The 17,555-nt window shown below is 46.4% G+C and overlaps 1 protein-coding gene across 7 annotated transcripts in view; it reads left to right on the top strand.

The window, feature by feature from the left end:
- LOC101536302 (phospholipid-transporting ATPase IB) overlaps window positions 1-17,555 on the top strand; it is a 633,219-nt gene that overhangs the window by 48,477 nt on the left and 567,187 nt on the right. The window contains exon 1 of one of the 7 annotated variants that reach the window (XM_058670960.1): window positions 2,154-2,221. The exons of 4 other annotated variants lie outside the window; for them this stretch is intronic. The gene's annotated coding sequence lies outside the window, so the exon portion shown is untranslated. Of the gene's footprint in view, window positions 1-2,153; window positions 2,242-17,555 lie in introns of those variants that run through there. 2 more of the 7 variants (XM_058670958.1, XM_058670961.1) reach the window with 2 other exon arrangements.

The raw sequence follows: 17,555 nt of genomic DNA, 5'->3' as shown, positions 1-17,555 counted from the left end.
CTGCAGCTCAAAGCTCACTCTTATGAGTTGTCACGTCCATGGCCCTTTTTAGAAATGTAAAAGGACGGGCCCGGGGTGATAGCGTAATGGTTAAGGTCCTCGCCTTGAACACACTGGGATCCCATATGGGCGCCGATTCTAATCCCAGCAGCTCCACTTCCCATCCAGCTCCCTGCTTGTGGCCTGGGAAAACAGTCGAGGACGGCCCAAAGCTTTGGGACCCTGCACCTGTGTGGGAGACCCGGAGGAGGTTTCTGGTTCCCAGCTTCAGATCGGCGCAGCACCGGCCGTTGTGGTCATTTGGGGAGTGAATCATCGGACGGCCCAAAGCCTTGGGACCCTGCACCCGCGTGGGAGACCTGAAAGAGGTTCCTGGTTCCCGGCTTCGGATTGGCGCAGCACCGGCCGTTGCGGTCACTTGGGGAGTGAATCATCAGATGGAAGATCTTCCTCTCTGTCTCTCCTCCTCTCTGTATATCTGACTTTGTTTTTTGTTTTTTTTTTTTTTTTTTAATATTCATTTATTCATTAATTACATTGCATTACATGACACAATTTCATAGGTACTGGGATTCCCCCCCCTTCACCCCAAACCCTTCCCCCATCATGAATTCCTTCACCTTGATGCATAACCACAGCTCAAGTTCCGTTGAGATTCCCTAATTAAAAGTTTACACCATACAGAGTCCAGCATCCCACTTGTCCAGTTCAAGTTCAACCGCCTCTTAGGGAGGCCCTCTCAGGTTTGTAGGCAGAGCCAGCAGAGCGTCACCTCGATCAATTAGAAGCACCAACATATCATCAGCAACAGTCCAGGTATGATGAGGCTGGTGCAGAGTCCACTGATTGACATAGTCCGTCTTAGGGTTTCCCCTTGTCCAGTTTTCCGCTGCAAGCATAAAGCTGAGGTGGTTGATTCATCTACTCCATTTTCCATCTTTTTTTGATTAATGCTTTGATTCCTCCATTTTGTTCAGGGGAATCCCCCTAAAAAAAAACTTTGAGGCATTCCCAGTCCAGGCTCCTACATGTACTACTAGTAAGCACAGTGCCCGCCACCGTCCATCACTCCGATCAGCTGATGGTTTTAACCCCTGGGTTGGTTCTCTTCTGAGCCCCGACCTCTATTGGAACCAATGAGTATCGCATCTCTCCCCGGCTCTGCCCATCACACTCTTGTCCCTCACCTAAACCAGTGGGAGGAGTGCTGGTCGGGTGTTGCATTCCCTGCTAGCACAGGCCATTTCACCTTGGCATTTTGTGTTTTGTACTGTTTTTTTTTTTTTTTATCGCAACCAAACCCGGCCAGGCCCCCACACAGTTTCAGCACTTGGGCTTGCCAGTGGATGACGTGAACCGACTCAGCCTGGTCTGCCCCAACCCGAGCCAAGTGTATTCCAGTGGGTCACATTCCAAAGCCTCTTCTGGGTTATTTACCTCCATGCTTCTTGCGTTTATTTGTAGAGTCAGTGTCCTGTCAGAGGATCTGTTCAGGTTCCTCCCTCCGACTCCTTCATGGTGTCGGGCTTCACGCATTCCAGCAGGTCCTTCGGCCAGCACCGCTCTTCAATCCATTCTGGTTCCTGCTGTTGAGAGTTTCAGCCCAGCCACGGCTCGTCCATACCCACGCATATCTCATATATGGCTCAGATGGGGTTGAGGCCTAGCCGAGCCCGTCCAACGTCTATCCTGGTCCTCCAGAGCACCAAACTGTGCTGTGGTCTAATCCGGCATGGTGCGTCAAAGCCGAATTGATATTTGTGCCAAGGGATTACAACTGTGACCCGACCAGAACTCAGCCTCCCTCCAGTTCCTGTGCCCCTTAGTGGTAGGCTCCACGCAGCGTATATCTGACTTTGTAATAAAATAAATAAATCTTTAAAAAAAATGTGAAAGGAAACCACTGCCAATAGAACCCCTACAGGTGACAGAAGAAACAGGCCCCACGTGGTCATTGGTGTCTTGATGAAAGAACTAGGGAGAAAGCGAGGCTGGGGAGCAGGTGAGGGAAAGAGAGGAAGTGTGTTGCAGAAGGATGCTTGGTAACTGCATCCCTGGCGCTGGCTTGGCGTTACCTAGGTAACCCCTATTGTTTGTCAGAGGTGACTCTGATAATAGGGCTGTTGTTACCACACAGAGCAGCCTGTTCACTTGGGGTGTGGCCAGATGGGCAGCCTCCAGTGAGCATCGCTCCTGGGAAAGCTTCAGCACCTGGTGGCAGGTAAAGGCCACACTGAGAAGGTAGAGTTCACTAAAGAAACCGCCTCCCAGAGAAGCACTTTGCCAGGGCTTTCATGGCAGTGCCAAGGGGATGTTCAGGATGCGGAAAACGGGCGCTGGGGTCTGGAGGACCCTTCCTTCTTGCCATGTACATCTGTTTACACTGTGTGTGCAGAAGCTGGCCTCAGACTGATCTTTTGCCAGTGGGCCTGAGTACAGTGTTGTAAGAGGAACAGCTTTCCAGGAACAGTCTCTGGAAACCAACCTCATGGTTCCAAGTTGGTCCTGTTTCGGAGCCCTCCGTTGGCCTCCAGTGTTGGTCGTACTGGTGGTGCAGACCAGCTGAGCAGTCCCTCGGCAGCTGCTGGCCTGTGATGCTCTCTGAGCCTCGCTGTGGTGTTTCTGAGCTGCTGGTGACAAAGGCTAGATCAGCAATGTTTCCCAAGGGAGGAGGCCTTGTTTCTTCTAAGGTCTTGATTTCTTGGTACTTTCGAGGCACGCGGTATTCTACATCAGTGTCTTATACAAATAATTGAAGCTTATCTCTATGAGCTAAGCCTCTGGTTTCTTAAAATGGTCTTAAGACAACAGGTTCTAAAATGAAATTTCTACTTCTTTGCTTTCTTTTTTTTTTTTTTTTTGGTAAAAGTTTTTTTAAGGTGTATTTTTATTGTAAAGTTAAATTTGCAGAGAGAGAGACAGAAAGATCTTTCATCCGCTGGTTTACTCCTCAAGTGGCTGCAATGGCCAGAGCTGAGCCCATCCAAAGCCAGGAGCCAGGAGCTTCTTCCAGGTCTCCCACGTGGGTGTAGGGTCCCAAGGCTTTGGCCCAACCACTGCTGCTTCCCCAGGCCACAGGCAGGTAACTGAAAGGGAAGTGGAGCAGCTGGAACACAAACCAGCACCCATTTGGGATCCCAGTGCATGCAAGGCGATTACTTTAGCCACTAGGTTGCCATGATAGGCCCTTTCTTTGTTTTCTTAACCAGGCCCTTCTTTGCTTTCAAAATATCATCTGTCCTTGGATTGTCATCATGGTGGCACAGGGGGTGATACTGAGACCTGCTGATACTGGGTGGCATGAGGCCATGACCACTTGTGTACACTTCTGTGGCAACAGTGCAGGAAGGTCCTGGACACCTTGCAGTTGCTGGCTTGTGTGAAGAACTTAGGAGTTTTATGGGGAAGGGTTTTAAGAGGCCGGGCCCTGGAGGGCTCCAAAAAGGGCTGAGATGGGGGCTCTGCACAGGTGGGTGCAGAGGTGTTTCAATCTTTTTAGTGACCCAAGACCATACTGTGTACGTCAGCCTGAACACAAGAGTGTGATGGCCCAGTTGAATAATCGGTAATTTTTGTTATTTTTTCTCATTGTCAGACTCTGAGCTTGATCATTTATTAAGTTTTGTTTGAAAAATTTTAATTTTATTTGAAAGGCAGAGTTATAGAAGGAAAGAGAAAAAGACATCACTATTCCATTAGATAGTTCACTTCTAAAATGGTTACAACAGAGAAAGAGAGACAGATATCACCATGCCCTCAAACAGTTCACTTCCCAAACGGTTACAGTAACCAGGCTGGACCAGGCTGAAGCCAGAAGCCTGGAACTACTGGGTCTGCCATGAGGAAAGCAGGGGCGAGTGTGCTCAAGTCCTTCTCTGCTGTTTTCCCGGACTCTTTAGCAAGACCTGAGTCAGAAGGGCATCAGGGCCCGGTGCACTAGCCTAGTGGCTAAATCCTTGTCTTGCACCCACAGGGATCCCATATAGGCACCAGTTCATGTTCCAGCTGCTCCACTTCCCATCCCGCTTGTGGCCTGGGAAAGCAATAGAGGATGGCCTAAAGCCTTGGGACCCTGTACCTGTGTGGGAGACCCAAAAGAAGCTCTTGGCTCCTGGCTTCAGATGGGCTCAGCTCTGACCATTGCGGCCACTTGAGGAGTGAACCAGTGGATGGAAGATCTTTCTCTCTGTCTCTCCTCCTCTCTCTAGATCTGCATTTCTAATAAAATAAAATAAATCTTAAAAAAAGTGCAGCAGCTGAAACTTGAACTGGTGCTCATATGGGATGTTGGTATCACAGGCTATGGTTTCAACCCACTGTGCCACAACATTGGCCCCCTGCTCCTTGTTAACTTTTATTCATTCTCCAAATAACTGCCAGAAAGTTCATTTATACAAAGATGAATCAGGTACACAGGGAATATGTTGCCAGCTGAGAAACAAACAGAATAGGGTCCTTAACTTGTCTGCAAAATTTGAATACATGTTTGCCATTTCAGTATTGCAGAATAGTAAGGATAAACATATTAAAAATATGCCAAAGCCTTTTACAGTGGTTAAGTGTGATATAAACAAAAGGTATCGTTATTCTTCTTCCTAAAAGCAGTAACGGAAATGGCATGTCTGAAATCTTGTCATCTGGTAGACCATGGCACATGTGTGTCTGCACCAAGGAATACACTGAATCTAGAGAAAAATCTGGCTGCAATATTCCTGAGAAAGGAGGCTCTAGTTCAAGTGACAGCCAAAAGCTCTTTTTCCCCCTCCCAAAATAACCATTTTTCATCACAGTTTTCTGGCTTTTCATGCTGTCCTTTTTTTTTAGCAGTGAATATGGTTTTAGGCTAGACTTGGTCTGGGGGAGGAGCATGGCGAGTATGTGTGTGTGAAAGCAACATGTCGGCCACAGGCGGCCGTGCTGGCCCTCGGCCCTGCGTGTGCTGGCGAGCGGGTGTCTTTCTTGCATGGAAGGAAGAACAGGACCTCTCTTCCTGGCTGTCCTGGCTTGCTGTAGCACTAGTGTCTGCATCAGCCCCCAGACAAGCGTTGACCTTATGGCTCCTTCTTACTCTTTCTTTGGCTGTTCAGTAGAGTATAGAAGACCAGTGCAGAAAACCCTCCTGCAGATACTGTGGCTGGAGTGGCAGTGTTTGGGTCTCCAACATTCCTGTGGCAGCTTGACCTGAGAGCAGCTGGAGGAAGAGGAGCTGCTGAGCATTCAGGAGGTGGCTGAGTCTCCAGGGCAGGTGCATTCACCCCGTTGCAGGCTGTTGAGGCTGCTGGGGCCCTGTGTCTCAGTTAATCAGCACTGGAGGTTTCTCTTTCACTGTTTGGGGGCTGGAAGCTCCCAGATCAAGATGCCTGAGATTTCGGTGTTTGCTGAGAACCACGGCTGCTTCCAAGTCGGCGCCCTGTTGCTTTGTCATCACATGTGGGGAGGGGCGAACGGGACAAGCGCTGTGTTCTCACATGGCAGCCATGAGCAAAGGGAGAGATGCACTGTCGCCTCTCCAGTGCCTTTCGGGAGGGCGCTGATGCCGTTCAGGAGGGAACAGTCCTATGGACCAGCCAAGCCCTGGCAGCCCCGCCGCTCTCTCTCTTTCTTAACTGTTTTTAAGTCAACAGTCTTTTTTTTTCTTTTAAGATTTGTTTTATGTGTTTGGAAGGTGGAGTGACAGAGAAAGGGAATAACACAGCGAGGTTCCATGTACTGGTTCACTCTCAGGATGGCTACAGTGGCTGGGACTAGGGCCGGGCTGAGGTCAAGAGCCTGGAGCCCCAGCATGGTCTCCCACAGGAGTGATAGTGCAACATTGTCTGCAGCTTTCTTAGCTTCATACTTTCTGCTCTTTCTTTTTGTGAAGATGCAACGCGATAAGTCTTGGAAGCAGAGGGTGACCCCGCACCACCCTTGAGACAATCAAGGATTAAAGGATCTTGGAGTTCCCAACCTCCGGCACTTTGAGAAATCCATCCTATTACTTAATAAGTTACAGAGCAGGAACCAGTTAGTGGTGAAGCTTTGGGCTGGCCAGTACTGTAAAGTAGAAAGTAGACACACCTTTCTAGAAACTGGAACTCCAAACTGCGGTGGCTTAGTGTTACGGAATGAAATGGGTGGTCCCAACAGAAGAAACCCCAAGAAAGTGTGAAGTCTCTGTTCTCCCAGACTCCCAAAGCACCGTTCTTTACAGTTAAGGTCAAGGTCAAGAGAAGGGAAAAGAAGGTCAGATAAGGAAGAAGACAGAGGAGCCAGAGTCAGAGAGCTTGGTAATGCATGAGGAAATGAAGCTTGAAACCACTGCAGCCTCAGGGAGCAACATAAGAAGGCTACTTTGTGATAAGAAAAGTTCACCTTGGCCTATTTTGGGAAACACATATCCTGTGATGCTGAAGAAGTAATGACTTGGGTGTCGGAAGACCAGGGAGTCCAGGGCATTGGAAGACCAGGGGGTCCAGGGCATTGGAAGACCAGGGGGTCCAGGGCATTGGAAGACAGGGAGTCCAGGGCATTGGAAGACCAGGGGGTCCAGGGCATTGGAAGTCCAGGGGGTCCAGGGCATTGGAAGTCCAGGGGGTCCAGGGCATCGGAAGACTGGGGGTCCTGGGCATTGGAAGACAGGGAGTCCAGGGCATCGGAAGACTGGGGGTCCTGGGCATTGGAAGACCAGGGGGTCCAGGGCATTGGAAGACAGGGGGTCCAGGGCATCGGAAGACTGGGGGTCCAGGGCATTGGAGGACAGGGGTCCAGGGCCGGTTCACCTGTATGGCTTTCAACTTCAGATCTTAGATTAATTGTACATGAAGGAGTTCACTAGAGAATGTGAGTTTGTGTTCAGATTTAGATTTTAATGATCCTCCGGATAGCCAGGATTTCTAAGTTTTAGCTGCCAAGTGGATTTGACAAATCTGATGGAAATATAATGCTCACCATCTCCTACTTTGGTATGAATCACAGGATGGGGATTGGGTCACACAGTTCATTTTAGCTGATCTCTGCATGCGTAAGCTGTAACAACTTGGTTTAAATCTTTCAGAGTATAGCAAAGTACGTAATATTGATTGACTATGTTATCCCTAGTTTAATTTCTTAAAAATTAAGGTAGAGACACTTTCCATTTTCTTTTTTGAAAAGTTTATTTTTATTGGAAAATTAGATTTATAGAGAGAAGGAGAGACAAAAAGATATTTCATCTGCTGGTTCACTCCCCAAGTGGCCGCAATGGTCAGAGCTGAGCAAGTCTGAAGCCAGGAGCCAGGAGACTTTCATGTCTCTACACATGAGCACTTTCTCCTTGGGCAGTCCTTTCCCAGGCCGCAAGGGACCTGGATGGGAAGTGGAGCAGCTGGGGCATGAAGCAGCGTCCATACGGGATGCTGGTGCTTGCAGACCGAGGATTAGCCAATTGAGGCCTCACACCAGCGTCTCAGGTTTCTACCCTAGGTATATGAAATGTAGTAGAACTCCAAGCCAGTTGAGAAATTGAAAGCTGTTAAGTAATGCTTTATAATTTACATTGTGGGAGGAAGATCCTATGCCTGTCTTTTAAGGAGAATGTAGTAGGCAATATAGCTATCAAAAGGACATGGTAATTATACATAATTTGAAATTTCAGAAAGTAGTAATATTTAGAAAATTGTTTATTTTAGCTGCCTAATTTGAAATTTTTTTCTGATGCATTTCTTTGTTTTCTTATTGTCTCTTGCATTTTTAAAAAACTTAATACTGCATATTCTGGATTTAAAAGTGTTTATATAAATGGTCTGTGTTATTTCAGATAAAAAAATACCAAATAATTGTCTTTGTAATTTTTTTTCAGTATTTCAGCTTTGAAATCATTGTTTTCACTCTACTTGAAAATATTTTCTGAAGGAATGTTTAGATGTTTATAAAGAAAAAATAAAATTAGTAATTATGTCTTGCAAAAACAACAACAATAAAAAGAGCAGGATCAGGCTGAGACGGTGGGCCTCTGGATTTTACCTCATGTAGCTGGACAAAGTAAAGATAATGGGCACAGAGGGTCCCTGTGCGGCCACCTCTGCCCCAAGGAGGTCCTTGGCTTCAGAGGAAGATGGAAATGAATCAGGAGCCAGCAGAGTGGAAGCAAGAGATATTTATTATTAAAGAAAGCACCAAAGAGCCAGACAGCGCTGGATACAGTTGGGGTTTTCATGTTTATGGGATGTACGAAATGCATTTTAACAGCTGGGTGGAGGATTCATCTTTTATGTCAAAAAGGAGTGGTGGCATCCGGTAATCAGGGATCTATTTTCTGTCTTGTATGGTCACATCCATGGGTTGCTATGGCAATTGTAAACTCTTATGGCAGTTGATGCATTACAGTGAGGCTATGATAAGGCTGGAGCTTGGGGAGCAGTTAATCTGGGCACCATGTTGGATTTAGCCTCTGATCCACCTGCTGCGGTCACATGGTCTTTGCAGGAGCTTGGCTTGGCTGTCTGGTTTCTGGCAGGTGTGGGTTGGGGTTTGGCACTGCTGTCTTACTGATACTATCTAGAGGAATTTTCTTGGGAAAAAAAATTGTTTCTGTTTTGTGAGCAAGTCCAGGTTGGCTAGTAATATGTAGGCAAAAGAGACTTGCTGGGCTAGGCATGCAGCCTGGCAGTTGAGACACATCAGGTCAGGGTGCCTGGTTTCGATTCCGAGCTCTGGTTCCTGACTCCAGTTTCCTGCTGGGAGGTGGCAACGATGGCTTAAGTAAATGAGCCTCTGACACACATGTGGGAGACTTGGGTTGAATTCCCAGCTCTTGGCTTTTGCTTGGCTCATTCTTGTCTGTTGTGCACATTTGGGCCATTAAATAGTAGGTTGTAACTCTGTGTGCAACTCTCTCTTTCTGCCTTGAAGGTAGTGTACCAGAGCAAGGAATTGGTCTCTCTCTCTTTTTTAAAGGTTTATTTATTTATTTATTTTATTGGAAAGGCAGATATACAGAGAGGAGGAGAGACAGAGCAAATCTTCTGTCCGACGGTTCACTCCCCAGGCAGCTGCACTGGCTGGAGCTGAACTAATCAGGAGCCAGGAGCCTCTTCCGGGTCTCCCACGTGGGTGCAGGGTTCCAAAGCTTTGGGCCGTCCTCAGCTGCTTTCCTAGTCCACAAGCAGGGAGCTGGATGGGAAGCAGGGCTGCCGGGATCAGAACCAGTGCCCATATGGGATCCCTGGGTGTGCAAGGTGAGGACTTTAACCACTGTGCTATTGCGCTGGGCCCAGAAATTGGTCTCTTACTTGTAGTGGTTTGACTGGGTGATTTCTTTTCTTCGCAGTCGTGTGAAAGTAACACATTTGATGTGAAGCTATACTTTGAATTTTGAACTTGGATCTTTTACGGGTTAGTAATATGCAGTCTGAGTCTCGATGGCCAATGTTGGAAAGAGGCATCAGCTGTAGCTTCGTCAGCCACATAGCCACAGGGTAGCTTTGTATTAGATGATTCTGCCTGACTGAAGACTAAGTTGGTGTTCTGAGCTTACTGAAAGTAGTTCAAGCTAAGCTATGTCGTTCAGTGGCTTGAATGAGTTAAATGTCTTTTTCTGTCTCATGATGGGTTTATCAGGCCATAGTACCATCACAAATAAAGGAGCATGTACGAGAAAAAATGAATCTCAACAAAACTCAGCCTGGGTCATGAATACTGTCTTTAGTTTTGCTGGGAGCTCACTTGCTGGGCAGTTTTGAACGTTTTTACCTTCTCTGCATCCGTACTTTTATCCTGAGCCTCCTTTCTTCGCTAAGACAATAGGTGGCCTCCTCCACATGTGTGGCAGCCATGATTTTTTCAGACCCCAGGAAGAAGACATGATATGGAAGTAGTTTTCTCTAGTAGATTTTCTTATATTTTGCTGATTTGATTCATCCAGCCAGTAGTTGCAGCATTCACACCTTAGGGAGTTGGGTTTTCTTATTTTTTTTAATTTTATTTTTAAAATGAATTTTACTTTTAATGATGTTTACGCACTTGATCAGGGTGGAAAGGGTTGAGGTCTAGGGGAAAGTGAGTGAGACCATTTTTTCTAAAATTTCTTTCTCTTCTTCCTATGTTTGGGAGATGGGGTGAGATGGGGGAGGAAGCTGCACCCAGCCTTCCAACTGCCTCATCACCTGAGATGGGGACCGGCCATCTGATGTCATATCAGTGTCCCTACTGTGGAGTATGCTCTGAGGTTCTACTCAAGTAGTTTTGATAATTCTGAAATGTTATCAGTCTCATCCAAGGATGAGGAAGTCCTTCCAAGGTCCATTGGTTGACACAGTCCACCTTAGAGTCTCTGTTCACTCAGGTCTTTGTTGTCAACACTTGGCCAGGGCAGCTGACCACTTTGATCTGTCTTCCCTCCTCTGCACTGCTACCAGATGTTCTCTGAAAGCCCCAAATGGACTGCCGTATCTTGCATGTGCATCTGGGCATGTCGTCCATTGCTCTGCCTAAGCCACCAAGGAGACCCAGTTCTGATGCATGCGCTGCACATGTCAGATCACAGATTCTACGATTCTCCCTGTGGTTGGAGTTCTGAGGCAAGTGGTTCAGTCAGGGGGATCCCCCCAAAAAACCTTGTCTGAAGTGATCCCAGACCTGATTCTTGCGTGTGTGGGGCCCAGCTTTTAGTCCATTACCACAGCAGCCTATGCACACACTGGTAGTTGTAGTTGCTGGGTCAGTTCTGTTTCTAGCCTCGTCTCTTCTGTAATCCAGTGGTTACCCAAAACCTAAAGGCACAAGGGGTGGATTGGCGCTGAAGAAGAGAACCTATTCATTCATTCACTCATTCACTGACTCATCTAACCATTCATCAAGTGTTTATTGATTGCATGTTGAATGCCAGGCTTTGTGCTAAGTGCTGAGCATGTATTGTTGAGTCAGATGTGATCTCATGAGTCTTGTGGGCCAGTGAAGATGGACTTTTGCAGAGTATTGGTAAATTCTGCACCAAGGAAAATATAGCAAGAGCACTCAGCCTCATGGCCAGAGAAGATGAGAAGAGGGAGCTGGTGATATGATGACTGAGACTTAGTCATGCAAATAAGGGAACTGGAGTGGCAAGCATGACCAGGGCACAGGTGAACAGAGATATGGAGGCGAGCAAGAGCATTGGATTTTAAAAGAAAAGTACTTATTTATTTGGAAGTTTTACAGAGAGAGGAGGTGACGAAACAGAGAGAACACCTTCATCCAGTGGTTCACTTCCCGAATGAGTGCTATGGCTAGGACTGAGATAGCCTGGAGCCAGGAGCTTCATCTGAGTTTTCCAAGTGGATGACAAAGACTCAGGCACTTGGTCATCATCTTCTACTTTTCCCAAGCCATTAGTAGGGAGCTGGATTGCAAGTGGAGCAACTGGGACAAACTGGTGCCCATATGGTATGCCGGTATTACAGGCAACAGCTGTACCTGTTACACCACAATGTCAGCTCTGGACAAGAACCTTTGAGGAGCACTAGGCATCTTTTAATCAGACGAACACATTCAGGGATTACATTATTGACTGCAAAGCAAGGTCTGTTAAATAATTTTTTCAAAGACTCATGTTTATTTGAAGGGCAGACTTTATAGAGAGAGGCAGAAAGACATCTTGGGCCCAGCACAGTAGCCTAGTGGCTAAAATCCTTGCCTTGCACACGCCAAGATCCCATGTAGGCACTGGTTCATGTCCCAGCGGCTCCACTTCTCATCCAGCTCCCTGCCTGTGGCCTGGGAAAGCATTCAAAGACAGCCAAAAACCTTGGGACCCTGCACCTGCACGGGAGACCAGGAAGAGGCTCCTGGCTTCAGATTGGCTCAGCTCTGGCTGTTGTGGCTACTTGGGAAGTGAGCAAGTGGACAGAAGATCTTTCTCTCTGTATCTCCTTCTCTCTGCATATCTGCCTTTCCAATAAAAATAATAAATTAATCTTTAAAAAAAGGCAGGTGGTGTCTCATCTGCTGGTTCCTTCCCAAATGACTGCAGTGGCCGAAGGTGAGCCTATATGGAGCCAGAAGTCAGCTGCTAGAAGCTTTCTCCAGGTCTCCCATGTGAGTAGGGAGAGAGAGAGAAGATAGATATCCTTTTGCTAGTTTATTCCCCAGATGATCACAGTGGTCAGAGCTGAGCTTATCTCAAGCTGAGCCAGAAGCTTCTTCCAGGTCTCACGTGTGGGTGCAGGGCTCAAGTATCTGGGCCATCCTCTGCTGCTTTCCCAGGCACCTTAGCAGGAAGCTGGATTATAAATGGAGCAACTGGGACTTGAATCAGCAGCTTTGTGGGATGTTGGCATTGTGGACAGGTCAGCATGGTGCACCACGGCACCGACACCTGTTATGTTATATTTTGAGGCTGGACAATACCTTGTCCTTCAAAATGTACCTTCTGGTCAGAGAATGTTCTGGGAAAAACTATGGAAAAAGCAACCTATGCCCAGGCACACAGCCTTCCTCCTCCTGCCTTTCATTTGTTTATTCATTATCTTTATAGCAAATTGGAGCTTTATTGAATAAAGAACAGTCTGCAGCACATCTGATGTGATGGGCCAGAGCTGGTTTACATGCAGTGGGGCTGAACATTGCAGAAGCTTAACATGGATTGACGAACAGTCATTGTATAGACTGTTAATGTAACTGATGTGCAAGAAGAGTGTAATTCTCAGAATTTTAGAAAGGCATTTGAAGAAACTTTAGCATAGAGTATAAAGAGTACAAATAAATGAGGATAGAGTACAAAAATTAGTTAAATGTGTATTACTGAAATCTGTTTCAACTTCCCTTACATTCCAAATAAAATACAATGCAGTAGTCACTCCCAACCACCGTCAAACTCACTTAGCAGCCTCTACAACTCAAGTTCTTTTTCCTTCTCCACAGTTGCGTGGAATCTGGATGCTCGAACCTGTAGCCTGAGGTTGTCAGACCGAGCTCTGCTGCCCATGTCAGGTGGACAGCTTCCTCTTTCACCCTTCTGAAAAAAAAACTTTTTTTTTCATTATTTTTGTGCTGCTGGTGTCCTTGGTGACTCTTGCCTTGGATATCGTTGAACTCTTCCACTCTCGTCTTCAGGAGCGTTAAGGATCGTGTGAAGGGAAAGAGTGATCCTTCCCCTGCCACGGGGGAACATGACCAGTGATGTCACAGCATCACAGTAGAGGCTGCAAAGAAGACATCATGAATGCTGGATTCGTAAGGGAGTGGTGGTGTGCGTAGGGCAGGAGAGTCTCAGGGGGAGGTGGCTGGTGTTGGAGGCTAATGTGGAGGCTGCTGTGGTGGCTGATGTTGAGATTATGCTGGGATCTCCTGCTGCCTTGCCCATATCTCCCCGTTCTGCACCCTGAGGGCCACCTTCCGGCATAAAGAGTTGAGGAACCTGTTCTGTCACCCTTTGTAGAAAAGATTCTTTCCAGATAAATTGCTTTTTGTTATTAAACAGTCTGCTAGTGCCACAACCGAAGCAGTACCTTCAGTGTTGACTGTAGAGCTGGCCTGTCCCGTGGTTATGCCCCTCCGATAGTGATGCCGGCAGTGCAGCCACGCTGCCCGCTGGGCCCACCTGTTACTGCTGTGTGCAGATTCTGGACACAACCATGGTGTGGTTGATGAGGGACTCTTGCTTGGCCATGGCTGTTTTAAGCACCACTTAAAGATGCAATGGTTGAATTAAGAATTAAGACACCAGCGGCGTGGCCTAGTGGCTAAAGTCCTCGCCTTGAAAGCCCCGGGATCCCATATGGGCGCCGGTTCTAATCCCGGCAGCTCCACTTCCCATCCAGCTCCCTGCTTGTGGCCTGGGAAAGCAGTCGAGGACGGCCCAAAGCTTTGGGACCCTGCACCCGCGTGGGAGAGCCGGAAGAGGTTTCTGGTTCCCAGCTTCGGATCGGCACACACTGGCCGTTGCGGCTCACTTGGGGAGTGAATCATCGGATGGAAGATCTTCCTCTCTGTCTCTCCTCCTCTCTGTATATCTGACTTTGTAATAAAAAATAAATCTTTAAAAAAAAAAAAGAATTGTAGGCAAGACTGTCTAATTCAGAGATGTCGTGTGCTAATCTCAGTATATCAGGGCTAAATTTCACTCTAGAATGAGTTCCGTAAATGAATCTACTTGAACATTGTTGATTTGACAGGGGAAATGATGTCCTATCATTCTGAACATACGATTTTCTGAAAAATGAGATAATTTAAGGAGAAAACCAAACAGGATTATCCTTTCTGGCTGGCGTCTTTCAGAAAAAATGAAGAATGTCTTTGAATTCTAGTGTGACTTTTTGCCTCTAGGTTGTATGTTAGACAAGGTAGTTTCAATGAGGTGAGAAATGCATGTATTTTTTTTTGAAAGCATAATTTGTAAGCCATCTGTATGGATTCCAGGACATAAATACGCATTAATTAAATGAAAGAATGAATGACCAGAAGTTTTGCTCTGATTGCAATGGCCAAGCTATTGAGGAAGCTGGAACTTATCTTGGCAATCTGAGTTTTCTGCTTCTAAGTTCATTCTGGGGACAGTCCAGACTGGTTGCTATTTACAGAAGTACAATCAGTGAACCCAGCAGCTGCTGTTCCTTGCCCGCTGCCTTAGGCTCAGCTGCACTGCTCACCTTAGGACTTCATGGGCAGGATTCAGTATTCTCGCCATCCAGAACTATCTGGAAATCATACATTCTCAAGTGAGGAAATTCTCCAGGGGGAAAAAATCCAGGTTATTTTTGCATCTACTTGTTTTTCTTTCTTACAGGCTGTGTTTGCCTGCTGTGCACTCTAGTCCTTTAGGAACTAGTCCCTAGGGAAAGGCACACCGCCCTGCTTTCCCCAATGTCCGGACAAAGTCAACATAATGTTAGGGGGGGTGCGTGTGAAGAGTGGGGAGACAGGAGCTCATCTCATCATGCTCTCAGGCCCATAGTTCTCTATGGATAAGCAAGTTCTTTTGAATGAATTAGTTCTATCTTAGTGGAAACTAGTGAACTCTGATTTGGAGGAGTCCATGGGCAGGTGTCACTGACTAGCCACAGGAAGGGGAAAAGTTATGCAGAAAGTTGAGCTCATTGTGAGTCATCATTTTACTTCTTCCTCGCCTGTTCCCGAGGTAGTGAGGGAGAAGAGTGCTGGTGGGACTTAGTTAAAGCCCAGAACGGAAGGAAATCAACCCAGTTGTATCTTTTTTGCAAGTGCACAACTTGCACCAGTTAGGGTTCCATCTTGTGTTGCACATTCCATGTGCTTTGGCAGCTGGCTAGTGCTGAACACCTGTCATCGCAGCAGGTGTGGAGCAGTTATAAGATTGAAAGATTCAGTAATTCATCCTTTCCCCCGACTCCTGATAACCACTCAGTTTTGTTGTCTCTGTGGTTTTGCCTTTTCCAGATTTTCATATAGTTGGAATAATACCCTAAATACTCCTTTATATTGGCTTCTTTCACTTAATAATAGGCATCCAGGTTTCCTCTATGCCTTATGTATTTATTTGTGGGTGATAGAAGGAGGGAGAGAGGACGGGAAGTGTGGGGAAGGAGGGAGGGATGGGGCTGCTCTTTTTTCCAGTCCACCTTCTTGATATTGTGCCTGGGAAAGTGGTAGAAGGTGGCCCACATGCTTGGGCTATGCCACCCATGAGGAGAGTTCCTCGCTGCTGGTTTCATTCTGCCCTGCATCTGGTTACTGTGGCCATTAAGGAAGCTAAGCAACAGTTGCAAGATCTGCCTGCCTGTCTCTCTCTTCTGCCTTTCAAATGAATGAATGAATGAATATTTTCCCCCTAAAGAACAGAAGGGTTGGAACTTCTATTCCAACTTCTTCTGGCCTCTGTCCCAGACTCCTTCCTTCCCCAATGCACATTTCCCTGTCATCATCGCACCATCAGGAAATCCTTCCACTCTGCCACATTGGGCCTCTTTCCTGGGAGGTGTGCCATTGCATCAGGTGGTGGGAGTGGGTCAGATATGGACCAGTTTTCTTTCTGCAGGTTTGGCAAGAGTCAGTTTCTTTTTTTCACAGGTATGGAGTTGGTGTTCCTCCTAGATGAATAGCATGCTTTCATTGAAATAGAAGAGGGTCATCCCTCCTGCACTGTTAGAACATTGGCTCAGTGTCCCAAATATGTTGGGCCCAGTCTGCTCTGGTTCCTGCAGGACAACTTGGAGGGCACTGAAGGCTTCTGCACAATTTGCCACGAGAAGGTCCTGCACATCAGGTTAATCTTCTTGAAAGAGATTTTTCTTTGATTTTGTGTCAGTGGATAGATTGTTGGTAATGAGGGTTTTGAGTAAGAATTTGAAATTATTGCATGAATATCTTGTGAGTTCTATTTTTGGATTATCTATGTTAAGCTTCTACCTTTAACTTTCTCCATCTCCAAAAAACCACAGCCTTATTTTCATAGATTATTTAATTAGGGAATCCTTTTGTCTCTTGCACCCTGGGACACTCTCTTGGTTCTTTGATCAAATAGTTCAAAAATTTTAATTTCAGAGTATAGATGCTAAACAGTACTCCGATCCTCTCAGAATGCTGTAGAAGAACAGCTTGAAAATAGAAGGAATGACCTTTCTGTAAACATGCAAAGAATTGTAACAAGCATTTGAAAGACAAAGCATCGTTGTTATGCTTGATTATAGTACCTTCAATTTTGAGGGGATGAGGGGAGGAAATACCTTTTTGGACGCAGTCCTGGGCCACAAGTCTGCACAGTGCTTTGCAGCTGGTCCACAGATGGCAGAACCTGTCATCTCGCCTTTATTGTTTACTATGACCCCTAAATTAACTTCAGAATAAGCACACCATCTTTTCTTTGATAAAGCTTTTGTTGTGGAATTACCACTGCTGGATGTGCCTTCCTCCAGAGCCCCTGCTTGTCCTTCTTGTCCGTGGTCAGTACCTTCCATTAAAGCTTGCCAATTCCTTTATCAGTTCATGGAACTGTAACTTCCTTCTTGTGTTCTTGTTGTCTGGCATGCGCCCTATGATCACAAACATGTAGATCTTCCTGCAAAGATGCCTTTTTCTGCACACACAGCAATTTCTGGGACTCACATGCTGTCAGTTGTGTCTTCCCTAAAAATAATTTTTCTGGAACTCATTTCCTTTTGGGGGGAGAAAGGAAATAGTCATAGACATTTATATATCTTCCTGAGCATAATTGTAATGAATAGAAATTTGAAAACAGAATGGCAAATTCCTGGTCTTTGAGGATTGAAGATCTAAGATTTAAAATTCCAAACGGTCTGATAAATATCCACGCTGATAGAGATGTTAGCATCGACCGCCTGGAAGCATGCATGGACAAACTACTTGAAAAGAACAGTAGTTGTACTTTAGATTCTTGCACGGACTTCTCACGTGCTGTAAATAGCTAAGCGACACCGGAGTAGGTCCTGTGAAGCTGGGGCACACGGTGCCTCCCCAGGAACAGGGTACAGTGTCTCACAGTTAGAGCCACTGTCTGCCTTTGATGCTTTTCTCGTAGGGATAACAGATGTTTTTCTATCGCACCAACACGTGATTACTTTGTGGAAAGTAACAAGTACCAGTCTAACTCCAACTTGTCACAGAGGGTCAACCGGTTAGGACAG

This window comes from Ochotona princeps, chromosome 12, assembly GCF_030435755.1.
Source record: "Ochotona princeps isolate mOchPri1 chromosome 12, mOchPri1.hap1, whole genome shotgun sequence".
NCBI lineage: Eukaryota > Metazoa > Chordata > Mammalia > Lagomorpha > Ochotonidae > Ochotona > Ochotona princeps.
The sequence above is the reverse complement of the archived record's forward strand: the minus strand, read 5'-3'. Positions and strand labels throughout refer to the sequence as shown.